This window comes from Lontra canadensis, unplaced genomic scaffold, assembly GCF_010015895.1.
Source record: "Lontra canadensis isolate GAN:19392208 unplaced genomic scaffold, GSC_riverotter_1.0 scaffold12, whole genome shotgun sequence".
Classification (NCBI taxonomy): domain Eukaryota; kingdom Metazoa; phylum Chordata; class Mammalia; order Carnivora; family Mustelidae; genus Lontra; species Lontra canadensis.
Window position 1 is genome coordinate 18,976,298 of NW_022631006.1, and position 19,641 is coordinate 18,995,938.

The window sequence follows — 19,641 nt, forward strand, 5'->3', positions numbered from 1 at the left end:
ATTCATTCATTCTTTAAAGCCATGTAATGATTTTATACCATGATGGTGGGGGGTGGGGAGCAGCAGCAATAAGGAGGTGCCTTGGTGGCTCAGCTGGTTAAGCAACTGCCTTCAGCTCAGGTCATCATCCCAGGGTCCTGGGATCCAGCCCCACATTGGGCTCCCTGCTCAGTGGGGAGTCTGGTTCTCCCTTTCCCACTTCCCTGTTTCTACTCTCTGTCAAATAAATAAACAAAATCTTTGGGGTGCCTGGGTGGCTCAGTGGTCAAGCACGTGCTTTCAGCTCATGTCATGATCCTGGGGTCCTGGGATCAAGCCCTGCATGCAGGGAGCCAGCTTCTCCCTCTACCCTTCCCCCCGCCTGCTTGTGTGCTCTCTCCAACAAATAATTTTTTTTTAACTTTTTAAAATAAATAAATGAATAAAATCCTTTAAAAAAAAAAAAAAGGCAGCAGGAGCAGCAGCAATGAAGGAGTTTGCTTTAAAACTGGTGATCAGGGGCTGCCTGGGTGGCTTGGTGGGTTAAGCCTCTGCCTTCAGCTCAGGTCCTGATCTCACTCAGGTCCTGATCTCAGGGTTCTGGGATCGAGTCCCACATCAGGCTCTCTGCTAGGCAAGGAGCCTGCTTCCTCCTCTCTCTCTCTCTCTCTCTCTAACTTGTGATCTCTCTCTCTCTGTCAAATAAATAAAATCTTAAAAAAAAAAAAAAAAAAAACTGGTGATCAGGAAAGACCTGATAGGTGGTTTAAACTGAGACCTGAATGACAGGAAAGAACCAGAGTTGGAGAACTCTCTAGGCAATGAGAAAGTCAGTGCAAAAGGCATTAAAGTCAACACAAACAGCTCATTCAAAGAAAAGAAACAGCTTGTGTAGCTACAGCTTAGAGAATGAAAGATGGCAAGAGGTAAGGTTGCAGGTGTAAGCAAAGGTGATATCATGAAGCATGCTGTAGGCCACAGTAAGGATTTTATAAGCCATATTTTAAGTATATGATCTCTGTGCTTTAATTTGCCCTCTAACTTCTAAATTTTAGCCCTTATTGCCTCACTTCAGAACTGTATCAAAATAATCTCCTACATCTTGGGGCGCCTGGGTGGCTCAGTGGGTTAAGCCTCTGCCTTTGGTTCAGGTCATGATCTCAGGGTCCTGGGATTGAGCCCCACACTGGGCTCTCTGCTCAGCGGGGAGCCTGCTTCCCCCCCTCTCTCTGCCTGCATCTCTGCCTACTTGTGATCTCTTTCTATCAAATAAATAAATAAAATCTTTTAAAAAAAAAAACCTCCTAAACTTCCTAATTTTAGCCTTTTCCCACTCCAACCCATTCTCATCACCTCAGCAAAATCAAACATTTTTATAAAAGTAGGGTTATACATTATCACTCTTCTGCTCAAAAACCTTAAAGGGGCAATAAGATAAAAACACCGGCTCCTTAGAACCTCAAAGCTCCCTGTAACAAGGCCCTAATACTATGTCTCTAACTTTACCTTCTATCATACCCCTAAACAAAACCTCATTCTAGCCAAACTGTTCCCTGAATTATGCACCTCCCACCATATGACCTTAGCTCACAGTATTCATCCCTCCACCTCTACAAACTTTATATCCTTGATTCTTCTCTACATCACCATTTCTTCTGCAAATAAAGTTCTACGTAAGTAAGAGGCAAGAAAGAATATTCCCACTGAGGAAATAACATGAGGAAAAGCACAGAAGCCTGAATACGTACATGATAATCACACACATACAAATAGTGTCTATAAGCAAAGAAGGCATGGTGAAATACAGTAGAAAATAAAGCCATTCAGCAGGACAGTTAAAAGCTATGTGACCTTATCCAAATTATTTATCCTTTCTGGCCTTCAGTTTCTTCACCTGCACAACTTGCTCAGAAAACATTTCCTGAGCACTTATTCTGTATCCCAGCATCGTTCTATGAATGTGGAAACAGCAGTGAACAAGACAGACAAAAATCTCTGCCCTATGGTACTTAAATTTTAGTAAGAGAACCATCAAACAAGCAAAATAAATGAATATATGATATGATGTTACCTAGTGATAGATGAGACAGAAAACAAAATAAATAAAGCAGAAAAGAGGGAAAAGGAAAAAAGCAAAATTTGATTCAAGACACAGAATTGAGGAAACAAGCCATGCAATTCCAGACAGAATAAATCAGAAATGAAAGGGTATGATCACGGAAAAACAAGGAGGCTAAGGAGCTGGGGCAGAGAGTAGAGGGTAAATAGTAAAAGATGAGGTCAGAGAAGTTACGAGAACAGGTCAACATAGAACGTTACAGCCACGGCAAAGACTTTAGATTTTGTTTTGCTAGAAATAAGATGACACTGGTGAGCACCTGGGTGGCTCACTCAGCTCAGGTCATGATCCTGGAGTTCCAGGATCAAGTCCCACATCAGGCTCCAGCTCCACAGGGAGTCTGCTTCTCCCTCTGATCTTCTTCCCTCTCATGCTCATTCTCTCTCTGTCTCTCTCTCAAATAAATAAATAAAATCTTAAAAAAAAAAAAAAGAGAGAGAGACAAGACTGGAGGGTTTTCAGCATGGTATGACCTGACTTCAACAGCATCTCTGATTTAACAGCACCTCTCTAGCTGCTATATTAAGAATATACTGGGGCACCTGGGTGGCTCAGTGGGTTAAGCATGATCCCAGGGTCCTGGGATTGAGCCCCAAATCAGGCTCTCTGTTCAGCAGGGAGCCTGCTTCCTCCTTTCTCTCTGCCTGCCTCTCTGCCTACTTGTGATCTCTCTCTGTCAAATAAATTTTAAAAATCTTAAAAAAAAAAAAAAGAAAAGAATATACTATAAGAAACCAAGGTCAGGAAGAAAAGACCATCTAGGAGATTAAATTAGATAACGGTGCTTAACACAATGCCTGGCATATTAGTAGGTGTCCCTTAAAAGGTGTTTGTTCTCTTCAACAAAGGAGGAAAGAATGTCCAATGGAAAAAAGACAGCCTCTTCAATAAATGGTGTTGGGAAAATTGGACAGCCACGTGCAGAAAAATGAAATTGGATCATTTCCTTACACCACACACGAAAATAGACTCAAAATGGATGAAGGACCTCAATGTGAGAAAGGAATCCATCAAAATCCTTGAGGAGAACACAGGCAGCAACCTCTTCGACCTCAGCCACAGCAACATCTTCCTAGGAACAGCGCCAAAGGCAAGGGAAGCAAGGGCGAAAATGAACTATTGGGATTTTATCAAGATCAAAAGCTTTTGCACAGCAAAGGAAACGGTGAACAAAACCAAAAGACAACTCACAGAATGGGAGAAGATATTTGCAAACGACATATCAGATAAAGGGCTAGTGTCCAAAATCTATAAAGAACTTAGCAAACTCAACACCCAAAGAACAAATAATCCAATCAAGAAATAGGCAGAGGACATGAACAGACATTTCTTCAAAGAAGACATCCAGATGGCCAACAGACACATGAAAAAGTGCTCCATATCACTCGGCATCAGGGAAATACAAATCAAAACCACAATAAGATATCACCTCACACCAGTCAGAATGGCTAAAATTAACAAGTCAGGAAATGACAGATGCTGGCGAGGATGCAGAGAAAGGGGAACCCTCCTACACTGTTGGTGGGAATGCAAGCTGGTGCAACCACTCTGGAAAACAGCATGGAGCTTCCTCAAAATGTTGAAAATAGAACTACCCTATGACCCAGCAATTGCACTGCTGGGTATTTACCCTAAAGATACAAACGTAGTGATCTGAAGGGGCACGTGTACCCGAATGTTCACAGCAGCAATGTCCACAATAGCCAAACTATGGAAAGAACCTAGATGTCCATCAACAGATGAATGGATAAAGAAGATGTGGTATATAATACACAATGGAATACTATGCAGCCATCAAAAGAAATGAAATCTTGCCATTTGCGTCGACGTGGATGGAACTAGAGGGTATCATGCTTAGCGAAGTAAGTCAATCGGAGAAAGAATTATCATATGATCTCCCTGATATGAGGGAGAGGAGATGCAACATGGGGGGTTAAGGGGGTAGGAGAAGAGTAAATGAAACAAGATGGGATGGGGAGGGAGACAAACCATAAGTGACTCTTAATCTCACAAAACAAACTGAGGGTTGATGGGGGGGGGGGGGGGGGGGGGGGGGGGGGGGTTATGGACATTGGGGAGGTATGTGCTATGGTGAGTGCTGTGAAATGTGTAAACCTGGCGATTCACAGACCTGTACCCCTGGGGATAAAAATATATGTTTAAAAAAATAAAATTTATTAATAAAATTTAAAAAAAAAAAAAGGTGTTTGTTTTTCCAGGAGCGGGAATGAATTTCTCATACCATTGAACCAAATGCTAGCAAAATAACCAGCTGAAAAAAAGGCTGAAGTTTTGGGGTAAGGCAAATGTATTTCATAATCTTAGGCTCATCAAATGTAAAAATGTTTAAACAAGTAAAGACAACTTTTGTAATTCCCTATTTCCCATATAGACTGCAGAAGGTCTGGAGGTCTGCTTCTCTCTACATCTTTAGCAGCAGGCCACTCTAAAAACAAAACAAAATTGTTCTCAAAACAAAACAAAATTAAGGAGAATTTTAGGAAATTAACCTATGCTTCAACATAAAAATATTTCAACCTGGAAAAATCTGCTCTTTTCATATCTACTATTTCAAATGGCACCAATATTGGTTACCTCTGTTGAAGTATAAATATATACGTATATACCAATATATATATTTATGCCAAATATATATATTTATACCAATATATATTTATATAAATATAAAACGCTGATTGCAAGAACTAGCACTATTTAAAATAAAAAGGCAGTTATAACACTTTAAAAGAACTGCAAAGTAGGGGCACCCGGGTGGTTCAGTCAGTCAGGCAACTATCTCAGTTCATAATCTCTGGATCATCTGATCAATCCCCATATGGGGCTCTATGCTGGGCCTGGAGCCTGCTTAAGATTCTCTCTCCCTCTCCCTCTGCCCACCCCTTTCCACTCTCTCCCCCTCTTAGAAAGAAAGAAAGAACTGCAAAGTAACCTGCAGTGCTGAAAAGCTTTCATTTTGAAAATATAAATACAGTTAACAGCTTAGAAAACTATGATTGACACTAACAATCCTGTAAGAGATCACCTGGGTGGAGAAAGGTACACGTGCACCCTGACCTCTCCTTTCAAACTCAGAGAATACAACTTAGAACCAAATTCCTATGTGACTCTAATATCTGTTGGGCTCAGGGTTACAGGACTATTCCATTCCCATTCCTTAATCTTTAAAATTTTCTGGTAATACTTCAAGCTATCCCAGCCTTTGTCTATGAAATCAAGACTCCACACCATAGAAACACTACAATTGCAAGAGGTGGTATAGGGACTGCCAAAACCACTGAAAAAGGCATTTCAGTTTACAAAATGATGATTATATTGATGATAATAGCAACAATTCTTTAGTAGGTGCTTACTATAATGCCAAACATTGTTTTTAGCACTTTATGTTCTTACCTCATTAATTCTCAGAACAAGCCTAAGGTAGATATTATAATCCCCACTGTACTCCTAAGGAAATGTGTTGAGAATTTAATCTACATTTAAGCTACCTGTAAGAGACACGCAGAAAGTGGAAAGTGGTGGGCCAAGAAAAGCAGAGGTGGGTGGTTGAAACAAAGGAACAAGAAATCAGAACGGCAAGGGACTTTTCAAAAGGAACACTGGAAGCCAGAAACAAGCCCTTCAAAAATTCTGGGGAAAAGAAAAAAACAAAAAAACAAAACAAAACAAAAAAAAAATGACCTCCAACCTAGATTTCTATTATTCTATTTTCATGGATGGTAAAAGTGGTGGGTCTATGATGGGGTCATCAACCTACTCAATCTAATTTTTGTTTTTGTAAATAGTTTTATTGAAACACAGCCACATTCAGGGGCACCTAGCTGGCTCAGTCAGTAGAGTATGGGACTTTTGATTTTTGGGTTATGAGTTCGAGCCCCACACTGGGTGTAGAGACTACTAAGAAAAAGAAAGAAAGAAACAGGGCCACATACATTCATTTATGTATCATCTATGGCTGTTTTTGTAATATAACGGCACAGATGAGTTGCTCAGGCACAGACCCTGTAGCCCATAAAGCCTAAAACATTTATTATCTGGTCCTTTACAGAAAAAATTTGCCAACCCCTGGCCTCTGAATACAAAATCCAGTGACGGCCAGGAAAATGGAGGGCTGACGGCAGTTGATAAGAGTTTGAATATAACGCTAGAAAATCAGGGTAAGACTATAATGCACATTTCCCTGAGAAAAAACAGGTTTGTAATATTACTTAGAGAGAATGCCAAGAGATTAGTTTCTGATATTTATACAGGTACTTACCTCCTGCCATTTCAGGAATTCTAAAGAAGGCACCTAGAAGATCTATAATCGTCAGTAAATTATTTGGAAAATAATTATAAAATGTACAGATTTCTAGAGGTTTTGCTTCTTTTATTCTCTGGTTGCCCATCTTTTGAATGTTCTACTACCTTTCTTTTCATTTTATTTTATTTTATTTTATTTTATTTATTTGACAGAGAGAGCGCGCTCACACAAAGCAGGGGGAGTGGTAGGCAGAGGGAGATGTAGAAGCAGGCTCCCTGTGAGCAAGGAGCCTGATGCTGGGCTCTATCCCAGAACCTCAGATCATGACCAGAGCTGAAGGCAGACGCCCAAACAACTGAGCCACCCAGGTGTCCCATACTTTATTTTTTTAAAGTAAGATCTACACCCAATGTGGGGCTTGAACTCACAACATCAAGATCAAGAGTTGCATGCTCTACCAACTAAGCCAGCCAGGCACCCCAAATGTTCTACTACTTATTAGCACTTGCAATGAAGGTAGACAGGGATAACGAAAATATGTGAAAGGCAGGCTGGCCAATTCTATTATATCAGCAGGTAAACACACTGGGAAAAGAATTGGCAAATATTATCATGTATTAGCAAAACTAAAATTTTAAATGCCAACAAAGTGGGGTACCTGGGTGGCTCAGTTGGTTAAGTGTCCAACTCTTGGTTTCAGCTCAGGTCATGATCTTAGGGTTGTGAGACTGAATCCCACATCAGGCTCCATGCCCAGCATGCTTAAGATTCTCTCTCTCTTCCTCCGCCCCTCCCCCAACTCCCTCTCTTAAATAAAAATGAACATAAATATCAACAAAGTAAGTTCAATATAAGCCAACAGTGGGCCACATCTGCAAAAAACTCTAAAATGGAGGTTTGGTATCTACTTCCTGAGAGGAAATAACTCCTCTATATGAGAAGCTGGCTTGTCTAAATCTGGACAAATATACCCTGTTTGGGACACCATTTTTTTTTTAATTTATTTATTTGACAGAGAGAAATCACAAGTAGGCAAAGAGGCAGGCAGAGAGAGAGAGGAGGAAGCAGGCTCCCCGCCAAGCAGAAAGCCCGATGCAGCACTTGATCCCAGGACCCTGAGATCATGACCTGAGCCGAAGGCAGAGGCTTTAACCCACTGAGCCACCCAGGCGCCCCGAGGGACACCATCTTTTAAGAGGACAAGAAGAGACAAGTAAAGGTGGTGAGAATATGCAGAAAATATGATGTATTAAAGATTGAAATCAGTTAACTTTTTAAATTTGTTTTCATTTTAATTTAATAAGCATTACGATAGCATTAAACATTAAAGCCATTAATTCATGAGACAATCAACTGGGGCACTTGAGTGGCTCAGTCAGTTAAGTTTTGCCCTGGGCTCAGGTCGTGATCCCAAAGTCCTGGGATCAAGCCCACATTGGGCTCCCTGTTCAGTAAGGAGACTGCTTCTCCCCTCTCCCTCTGCTCCTCCCATCTCTCTCTCTCTCTCTCTCTCGTGCACCCACATGCTAATAAATACATAAAATCTTTTTAAAAATTCATTAAACAATCAATAAATATTTACTGAAGAACTACTATAGGCCAGGCACTGTTCTAGGACAGACAAAAATCCCCGACCTCGTAGAGCTTACATTCTAGTGCAAAACACAAAATAAACAAATAAAACAACAAATAATGTAATTTTATTTTTTTTTTTTTAAAGATTTTATTTATTTATTTGACAGAGAGATCACAAGCAGGCAGAGAGGCAGGCAGAGAGAGAGGAAGAAGCAGGCTCCCTGCTGAGCAAAGAGCCCGATACGGGGCTTGATCCCAGGACCCTGGGATCATGACCTGAGCCGAAAGCAGAGGCTTTAACCCACTGAGCCACCCAGGCGCCCCAAATAATGTAATTTTAAATACCTACAATCTTACCACTGACCATAACCTTTTATTCCTCTGAATTTCCATATGCATGTATGTAAATTTTATATGTATTTAATTCTTTCATAATTTAAAGCAATAATCTTGGCATCTGGGCTCTACTTTTCATTTAACATTTTTATAACTTTATTTACTTATTTATCTATTGATTCATTCAAGAGAGAGTGGGAGCAGGAGAAGAAACAGAGAGAGAGGGACTAGAAGACTTCATCATGAGGGCAGAGCCCAGCAAGGCTCCAATCCATGACCCTGAGATCATGACCCAAGGGGAAATCAAGAGTCAGATACTTCCACTGAGCCACCTAGGTGCCCCCTTTTAAGATTATTCTGAGAACTTATTTTCCAAGTTGTTACAAAGCCTTTATTTTTTTTTTTACTTTTAATGTTATAATTTACTTAATATTCCCCTATTCTTCAGTACATGTTACCTCCAGCCTTTGCTGTAAGTGCAAAAAAGGACCAGAGTGGGGTGATTTCCTTTTCCAGAGGAACTTGGGCAGGGTAGGCAATGAACTGTTGGGTTTGCAGCAGATCATTAAAACTAATAGTAGGAACCCACATCATTAGGACTAACTTGCTTAAATAAGAAACAGGCCAGGGGCATCTGAGCGGCTCAGTCAGTTGAGCATTGACTCTTGGTTTCAGCTCAGTCCTGATCTCAGAGTGGTGGGACTGGCACCTGGGTGGCTCAGTGGGTTAAAGCCTCTACCTTCAGCTCAGGTCATGATCCCAAGGTCCTGGGATCAAGCCCCGCATCGGGCTCTCTGATCAGCAGGGAGCCTGCTTCCTTGCTTCCTCCTCTCTCTCTGTCTGCCTCTCTGTCTACTTGTGATCTCTGTCAAATAAATAAATCTTTAAAAAAAAAAAAAAAAAAAAGAAGAAGAAGAAGAAGAAAGAAAGAAAGAAAAGAAAAAGGCCATATCCAATCACTCCAGGCAAAACCGCGGTACAAAAAGAATTTTCATTCAGGTGACAGACTCAAGAAATGTGGGCTCTGTTCAGGGACTCTGGTTGACTATATTTAAGGATAGAATCCTCTGGCATGCTTGCACTATGACATGGTGCACTACCAAGCCAGAGTAACTTTTCTCAAATTCCTTGAAAGTGTATGCAGAATCAACAAATCGACATCCAAAAATAGTCATGAGCGACTGAACAGTCCATGAGGATTTACAAGGACTTAATGATAATCAGTCTCAAAATCAAAACTGATTTTCATTATCACTGGCTAGAAATGGATCATGAAGATAATTTTTTTATGAAGATAATTTAAAGGATCATTTGAAGGCTGACACGGAAGCAGGTATAGACTATTTCATATGCTCTAGAGGATCCTGGAATGGAAGTTCCTGAATGGAAGATTTCATGTCGGTACAAGGAAAAGTGATAAGCTCTTTGTCACCAGATATATTTAACAAAAAGTGACTGATCAACTTTTGTGGCTTTGAAAAGGATAATCAGAAACTGACAGGGTTTTTTTCCTTATTCTTTACCAGTATCTTTAATTCATTTTTGTTTTTATCAAAGTTATCCATGAACAGTGACTAAAGGGGTAAATAATGGCTTATTACAGAAGACAGTGAACCTCTATTCTAACAATTTCCCAATTCCCCAGGGCAAATTTTCAACTTTTGCAGCTGAATCTTTTGGTATATACTTCCATATTGTTACTTTTTTTTTTCTTTTTCTCTTCTCTCCAGTTTTAGGCACTATAAACTTCCCACCATTGAAGATGAGAATTTAGCTCTCCTTCCTCTTCATATCTCTATGCATGTGCACACTTCCCATCCCCTAGTCTTATATATAATTATATAATTCTAATTAAATCAATACTCAAGGTTCATATAAATCCTATTCAGAGCATATTTACTAAGCTAGTCTATACAAAGAGATCCCAAAATATCAGCCTGGTGAGTGAATATTCAGGTCACTTATTAAACCAGTTCTCTTCCAGAGTCATCTCGGGACTCAGGCTGACAGCAGTTCTGCCATCTTGACTACAAGGCTCTGAGGCTGTCCCGGATATTGCGATCCAGATAGCCAGGGGAGGCTGACAAAACTGGAACACATGAAGGAAGTCAGGCCCACTTCCACTAGAGAAAATAAGTCCTGTATCTAATCAAACTACAATAGAGACTGGGGGATTCTGACTACATGCCCAAAGAAAGAGAAGGCAAATCTGAGTAGTTAGTGGTCTTTGCCACATATACCATGGTTACTTTTCCTCAAAAAAAACTGAAAAAAAAGGGGCGCCTGGGTGGCTCAGTGGGTTAAAGCCCCTGCCTTCGGCTCAGGTCATGGTGTCAGGGTCCTGGGATCGAGCCCCACATCGGGCTTTCTGCTCGGTGGGGAGCCTGCTTCCCTCTCTCTCTCTGCCTGCCTCTCTGCCTGCTTGTGATCTCTGTCTGTCAAATAAATAAAATCTTTAAAAAAAAAAAAAAACTGGAAAAAACTCTATGGACCTTAGAAACAGATGGCAGAGGAAGAGAGAAGAAAGGACATAAGGGAAAGTAAGTCAGCTAACCAAATCTAAAGGAAGATTAATAAACATCCCACAAAAATGGAGAAAAATTAAAAGATGATTAATTCACTAAAAAAATACTCTCCTTTTGTTATGTACCACACTCTATGTTAAGTACAATAAAAAATATTTACATTAAATGTAATGTAGTATCCTCAATTAGATCCTGGAACAGAATAAGGACATTAGTGGAAAAACTAATGAAATCCAAATAAAGTCCGGAATTTACTAACAATGATGTACCAACGTTGGTATCTTATTTTGGACAAAAGTGCCATAGTAATATAAGATGTTAACATGAGGAGAAATTGGATGAGGGGTATACAGAAACTCTATGTATAGTCTTTGCAACTTTTCTATAAATCTAAAATTATCCTCAAAAAGTATTAAAAAATTCAGCATTATAAAGATGCAACCACGGTAGTTCCTCAAAAAACTACAAAATCACCATGTGATCCAGCGAGTCTACTTCTAGATATATACTCAAAAGACTTGAAAGCAGAGACTCAAAGAGATATCTGTATATCCACATCCACAGCAGCATTACTCACAATAAATAAAAGGTGGAAGCAATCGAAGTGTTCATCGACAGATAACAAAATAAACCAAAAAATGTGATATATACATACAATGTGATATTATTCAGCATTAAAAAGAAATTCTAACACATACTACAATATGGATGAACCTTGAAGATATAGGCTAAATGAAATAAGCCAGTTCCAAAAGGACAAGTATTTTGCATGATTCCACTGTGTGAAAGTACTTAGAGTAGTCAAATTCGTAGACAGAAAGTAAAATGTAGTTGCCAGGAACTGGGGTGAGAGAATAGTAAGCTAGTATTTTGTGAGTACAGTGTTTCAGCTTGGAAAGATGAAAATTCTAGAGATGGATGGTGGTAACCAGTTGCACAATTCTGTGAATGTTGTTAGTGTCAAAGATCAGTACTCTTAAAAATGGTTACCGTGGGGGTTCCTGGGAGCACAGTCAGTTAAGTGTCCAACTCTAGTTTTGGCTCAGGTTGTGATCTCAGAGTGGTGAGATTGAGCCCCGTGACCTGCTCCCCACTGATTGCAGAGTTTGCTTGAGATTCTCTCTCCCTCTCCCTCTGCCCCTCCGACTTACGCACTCATTCTCTCTTCTCCTAAAATAAATCTTTTCTAAAAAATGGTTACAGTGATATGCTTTACACGTATTTTACTCCAATTTAAAAAAATACTGCTATATAAGCACATTGATAGAGGTTTGAACAGAATACTTCCAAACAATAGGAAAAAAAGATCTAAAACAAATTCTGACTTCCCTAAGACGATGCCATCTAAGGTAGTTTTGAGCAAGACAGTCATACTAGAAAAGGAAATGGGAGGTGGGGGGTACTGAATACAACAGAGGCAAAGCAAATATGGTAGTTTAGAGCAGGGGTCAGCACACAATAGCCCCATAATCCATATTCTGCCACAGGTTTTTGTAGAGCCTACAAATTAAGAGTGGTTTTCACATTTTTAATATGGAAAAAAAAATTAAAATTTAAAGTTGAAAAAAAGTTAAAATAGGGGTGACTGCTTGGCTCAGCTGAAAGAACATGTGACCCTTGATGTCGGGGTCTTGGGTTCGAGCCCATCAGATGTAGAGATTGCTTAAACTTCTAAAAAAAAAATTAAAATAAAATTTTATGACATTCAAGAATTATATGGAATTCCAATTTCAGTGTCCATGAATAGTTTCCCTGGAACACAGCCATAATCATTTGTTTACATGTCTACAGCTGCTTTCATGCTACCACAGCAGAGTTGAATAGTTATGACAGAAATAAAGCCTACAAAACTTAAAATATTTACTAGCTTGCCCTTTACAGAAAAAGTCTGCCAACCCCTTGTCTAGAGGCCTGAAAGTAGTCCATTTGGTATGGCTAAATCAAAGATCTCTATGAGGGAGACACATGGCAAATGATATACACCATAAGGTAATGGGCTTTATGTGCTAAGCTAAGGAACCTGAACTTGTCTCAACTTGATTCCATTTACTATGAGAAGCCACTGAAGAACTGTGTAGAAAGTAATTCAGATAAACTTCATGTAAAGACAATTATCCACTTGCTTTTAAAGGTATCTGAGCTATTCATGGACTAAAAGAACAAAACTTCCCACTAAAAAACAAGGTCTTAAAAAATAAATAAAACTAAAATTTAAATTTTAAAAAAGCCTAGAAGCATATCAATAAGGTTAACATAACATATTAAAAATTTTTATCTCCTGGGGCACCTGGATGGCTCCGTCAAACATGTAACTCTTGATTGTGACTTCAAGCTCCATGATGTGTATAGAAATTACTTAAAATCTTAAAAAAATTGTTATCTCCTTCTTTGTGCTTACCCATCTTTTTCAAATCTTCAAATCTGAATTATAAAGCTGTTTTAATAACCCAAATGCAAAACTCAGTATTTTTAAACTCTTATTCATATGCACACATTTGTTTTTCATGTTCTGTACTCTTCTTCCCCACCCCTAGGTAGAAATGTCTAGGAAAACCCACACATAGTAAAACTATGAAAGCATACCTCTGTCATACTTACAAAGGATAAATGACATTCTACATTTTCAAATTACATATTTGCTTTACAGACATGAAAGAATAAAATATTTGAATTCAAGTTCTGGCAGAGCACTCTCGTTCCTACATAGGGCTTTCATCACATTGAACAAATAGCCAAATCAATCTTTTTTTTTTTTTTTGACAGAGAGAGATCACAAGTAGGCAGAGCAGCAGGCAGAGAGAGACAGAGGGAAGCAGGCTCCCTGCTGAGCAGAGAGCCCCACGCGGGGCTCAATCCCAGGACCCTGGGATCATGACCTGAGCCGAAGGCAGAGGCTTTAACCCACTGAGCCACCCAGGTGCCCCCCCCCAAATCAGTATCTTAATGAAAGCAAAAATGTTAAAAGATAGAAGAAAATGCACAGCTTGAAAATCAAGTCAAAATGTTGAAAACTGATGCAAGATAAGACTACATATAACCCTGAGAATATAATTATGTGTTTAAAGGAATGCAAAGTCCTTGATTTATACCACAGTACTCTGCACTTCATGATACACTGCTTGTTAAGATTAAATTCCTCTTAATGTTCTGTTTCAGTTCTTCCACTAAACTGTCGGGGATTCATGTGCAGGGAACCATGTCTTTTATTTCTTTTGTGTGTCCCCCACAGCACCTCATAGAGTGCCCATATATTAGTAGGTGCTCAATACACGCTTACAATTGAATGACAAAATAATTAACCTTAGTTTGAGCTCACAGACTGAAACCCTCACACCTACAATTCACACCATTAAGCCTCCTTCTACCCAACAGTTTAAAGGACATTCCTGGGGTGAGTACTGCTGATTCTACTGGATTTATCACATTAGGTTTCTTCTCCAGGAAAGAGCTCAAAGGACACATCTAATGTTAAAATAGAATTCCTGACTACTGAGAAAGTGGGTGGCAAAGTAGGCAAGTGAAGGAAAAATCTATTATAATAGCTTGCCTCCAATGAAATAAGTATTATTCAGTCCTAGAGATTAAAACATTCCTAAAATGTCTCTGAACTAAGACCCCTAACTGCATCATTTCATTAAACTTTGTACTAACTAAACTCTATCACAATGAATATCATTAAAAACCAAAAATTCACCATTAAAAAAGATCCTAAAAATCTCAGCTACCAGTCCATATGATTGTATAAGATCTAGGTATAATTATTTACTCTGCCAAAACCAAACTTCTAAACTTTTTCAAAGTATTATGATTGAACATCCACCACATGCTAAGCATTGGAGAAACAAATGAAAAAGAAAACAAGTCAAAATATCAACTGACTTTGTATTCTGCTATAAACTAAAGTACTACCAAAAGAGCTGAGGAAGTACCATGCAGTGAGGAGCCAACTTCTACCTGTGGAAATTTGGGGAAATTAAATACCAAATCTAAGCTGGACATTGAAGACTTGAGGAGGAGTTTGAGGCAAAGAGCAAGAAGAGGGGGGAGAAAGAATATTCCTGGCAAACACACAGCTGTACACAAACAGAGCACACTGGGCATGAGAAATAGAGGATAAAGAGGTAGGGTAGAGTTAGACAATAATGGGTCTGGTATGAAAGCTATGAAAGTTGGAATTTATGCCCCCAGGTAATGGACACAAAGTAGAAATCTTGAGGTAGACAGTAACAAAAACCCGAAGAATCCGTTCACATAAAAGCAAGAACCTAGATCATATTAAAATCATCTCAAAGGCATAATTTCATATTATACCATATAGACACAGCTCCGAATACTGTGCTGACGCAGATACAAAAGAAATCTAAGTGTAACCCATTCCTCTGTCCATGCTTTCAACTGAGTCTCAGGGCTCAGTCGTTGGCCCTCTTTACTTCCTTCCTCATCTTACCAGACCCATGGTTTTAAAACACAACATACTGATGATATCCCAAATATGTCTTATAGGCACAGCCCTGACATTTTCTGAGCTCCAGACTCAGACTCGGTCAACTGCTAACTCAGTGGTTATTCCTAGATATCTAGTGGTATCTCAAACCCAACATTAACCAATGAAAATCTTCATTTTAGGGGCACCTGGCGGGGGGGCTCTAGGTTAAGCAGCTGACTCTTGATTTTGGCTCAGGTCAGGATCTCAGGGACACTGAGATCAAGCCTGCTTAATATGCTCTCTCTTAAAAAAGAAAGAAAGAAAGAAAGAAAGATGCTCTTTCTTCCTCTCCCCCAAGTGCCCTGTCCTCTGCACGCTCAGTGGGCAGTCTGCTTGAGATTCTCTCCCTCTGCCCCTCCCATCCCACTCTCTCTCTCTAAAAATAAGTCTTTAAAAATAAATAAAAGGGGCGCCGGGGTGGCTCAGTTGGTTAAACAACTGCCTTTAGCTCAGGTGATGATCCTGGAGTCACAGGATCGAGTCCCACATCAGACTCCTTGCTCGCCAGGGAGCCTGCTTCTCCCTCTATCCTTTCCTCTCTCATTTTCTCTCTCTCTCTCTCATCCTCCCCCTCTCTCAAATAAATAAATAAAAATAAAATATTTTAAAAATAAACTAAATAAAAATAAACTCTTCAGTTTAAATCCCTATCTAGCTCCTTCCAGTTTTCATCTCTGTACGTGGCACCAGTTACTCTAGCTAAAATCCTTGTTATCATCTTTAATTCCTTCTTTCCCTCGCCTCCAAATAAGCTATCAGCAAACTCTATTGGTTCTACCTTCAAAATACACCTTGAATCGGATCGCTTCTCACTGCCTCCATCACTGCCTCGCTGATCCAAGCCACCATACTTCTGCCTTCAATTCCAGTGACTTCCTAAATGGTTTCCTACAGCCCCTCTTGTCTCTACAGCACTCAAACTGATCTTTTTAAAAGATAAATTTAAAAAATAAATTTAAAAAATAAAACTTAGGGATGCCTAAGGGATGGCTCAGTCAGTTGGGCGTCTGCCTTCAGCTCGGATCGTGATCTCAGGGTCCTGGAATCAAGTCCTGCATCGGGCTCCTTGCTCAATGGTGAGTCTGCTTCTCCCTCTCCCTCCGCTCTGCTCCCTCCTCCCTGGCTCATGCTCTCTTTCTCTCTCAAATAAATAAAATCTTTAAAATAAACACATAAATAAAACTTAAATGTGACTATCATTTTTTTTCATAAAACTATCCAATGAATCCCATCACACTTAGAATGCAATCCAAAGCCTTTCTAGTCTACCAGACTCTATACCATCTGAGATCACCAACTACCCATTATCATTTCCTAACACATCCAATTATTACCCAGCAATCTCCAAACTATAGGACACTTGCCTTTTTCACGTCCTTGAAAATTGCAAACTGATTCTCACCCCAGAGTCTTTGCATTAGTACTCTCTCTCATCACTTGAAACGCACCACGTTGGCCTGGCACACTCCTTATCATTCAGGTCTCTTTATGCTCAAGGGCTACCTCAGAGAAACCTTACATGACAACCTATCTAAAAGAACCACCAAACCTACCACACCACTCACTATCATCTCATACTACTTTCTTCACATCATTTAAGTAATATCTGAAATCATATTACTTATTAGTTTATTGTCTATTTACTAGAGGGTAAATTCCATGAGAACAGGGACTTTGTCTTATTCACTGCTCAATCCTGAGCCCTGGTACACTACCTGGCATCCAATATGGCTCATCAATTATTTGTAGTTGAATGAACAAATTTGCCTAATGGTCTAATCTATCTTATTTATATTTTTATCCTGTTGTGCATAACTGAATTTGCTTCCCTACTTTTGGATTTATATCTAATTCATGATTACCAGGGTTTTCTTCCTAGAACATAGCTAAAGCAATTTAAAGACTATTAAAACAAGCTATACTATACTAATGCCTTTAATTCCTTGCCTATAATTAGCCCTGTCAGCAACTTGTCCAGTTGTTTTTCTTTGACTATAACTTCCATTATCCTCTTTCTATATAATCAGAATTTTCAGTGTACTGCTGATCATAAATGCTATTGATAAAGATGGACTGACATGCCAAGAAAGTTATAACAAATATTTTTTATATTGCAAGTAACCCAAGTTTTGGGGTTTAAGATTTTACTTATTTATTTATCAGAGAGAGACCACAAGCAGGGGAGCGGGTGAGCAGCAGACAGATGGAGAAGCAGGCTCCCCACTGAGCAAGAAGCCCAATGTGGGACTCGATCCCACGACTGGGATCACGACCACAGACAAAGGCAGACACTTAACCAACTGAGCCACCCAGGCACCCCTGGGTTTATTTGGGGTGGGTGTGTGTGTGTGTGTGTGTGTGTGTATGTGTGTGTTTTAAAGATTTTATTTATTTATTTGTCAGAGAGAGAGAGCGAGAGCACAGGCAGACAGAGTGGCAGGCAGAAGCAGAGGGAAAAGCAGGCTCCCTGCCAAGCAAGGAGGCCCTTGTGGGACTCAATCCCAGGACGCCGGGATCATGACCTGAGCCGAAGGCAGCCGCTTAACCCACTGAGCCACCCAGGTGTCCTTTTTTTTTTTTTAAAGTAAAGAAAAAATAAAGGGGCACCTGGGTGGCTCACTGGGTTAAGCCTCTGCCTTCGGCTCAGGACATGATCTCAGGGTCCTGGGATCAAGACCTGCATCCGGCTCTCTGCTCACCAGGAGGCCTGCTTCCCCCTCTCTCTCTGCCTGCCTCTCTGCCTACTTGTGATATCTCTCTCTCTCTCTCTCTCTCTCTCTCTCTCTGTTAAATAAATAAATAAATAATCTTTTTACCAAAAAAGTAAAGAAAAAGAAAACCATAAAAAAGCAAACATTTATACAACAAATTCACAGGCAGGTGATGAAGGTCATCAATGACTTGAGCAACAAGTCATGTTGATAGTATATACTCTATAATCCCAGTCTACTAATGAGAAAAATATTAAATCCCAACTGAGGGACATGTTACAAAATACTGACTAGTACTCCTCAAAATTAGCAAGGTTATCAAAAGTAAAGTCTGAGCTCTCTTTTGTCAGGTGCGTGGCACTGGCAGGATGAGCAAACACTGCAGTCTTTATACTGCGAGGAAGTTCTGTAGCCACAGAGATCAGAAGTGACATGTTAAACAGTACAAGAAAGCACATTTGGGCACAGACCTGAAGGCCAACCCTTCTGGAGGCATTTCCCATGCAAAGGAAATTGTGCTGGGAAAAGTAGGTGTTCAAGCCAAACTGCCAAATTTTGCCATCAGGAAGTGTGTCAGGGTTCGGCTGATCAAGAATTGCAAAAAAAGGGGGCACCTGGGTGGCTCAATGGGTTAAACCTCTGCCTTCGGCTCAGATCATGATCTCAGGGTCCTGGGATCAAGTTCCCACATCAGGCTCTCTGCTCAGCAAGGAGTCTGCTTCCCCCTCTCTCTCTGCCTTCTGCTCTGCCTACTTGTGATTTCTCTCAGTCAAATAAATAAAATCTTAAAAAAAAAGAATAGCAAAAAATCAGTCTTTGTACCCAATGTTGGTTGTCTGGATTTTATTCAGGAACATGACAAGGTTCTAATTGTTGGATTTCGTTGTAAAGATCATGCTATCAGTGACATTCCTGGAGTTCACTTTAAGGTTATCAAAGTAACCAACGTCTCTCTTTCTGCCTTACACAAAGACAAGAAGGAAAGACCAAGACCATAAGTTTTGATGGTGAAAACCTGATATAATAAATTTTCATATGCCAAAAAAGAGTCTTTTTGGCATATGAAAATTTATTATATCAGGTTTTCACCATCAAAACTTATACTATTAAAACCAAGAAGATCCCAAAGGGACATAATTACCAAAAGTATTCTGGCTGTGTAATAGACAGTTCTGAAAGGCAATAGCTTCATATGAACTCTCTGGAGATGCCTTGGAAGATTAAGCAACCAGCTTTGTTTGCAATGAAGCTATAGCCATCTTGATAACACATCCCTTGTTTGTTTTCACTTTTCCCTACCTCACTTCCTTTTCTTCCCCTATTAAAGGGTGGAATTTCACCCTTTAATAGGGCATTAGTATAGAAGCATTATCTACAATAGCCAAATTATGGAAACACCCCAAGGATTCATCAACTGATAAATAGATAAAGAACATGTGTTATACATACACACCATGAAATATTAGTCATAAAAGAATGAAATCTTGCCATATGCAACAACATGGATGCAGCTAGAGAGTAGAATGTTAAGTGGAATAAGCCAGAGAAAGACAAATACTGTATGATTTCACTCATATGTAGAATTTAAGAAAGAACAAATGAGAGGTGTCTGGCTGGCTCAGTCTGTGGAGCATGCAACTCTAGATCTC

General features: G+C 39.7%; 1 protein-coding gene and 1 pseudogene across 2 annotated transcripts in view; one reads left to right on the forward strand and one right to left on the reverse strand.

Moving 5' to 3' along the window:
- MGA (MAX dimerization protein MGA) overlaps positions 1 to 19,641 on the reverse strand; it is a 173,705-nt gene that overhangs the window by 149,067 nt on the left and 4,997 nt on the right. The window lies entirely within an intron of this gene.
- LOC116867409 lies at positions 18,361 to 18,990 on the forward strand (annotated as a pseudogene).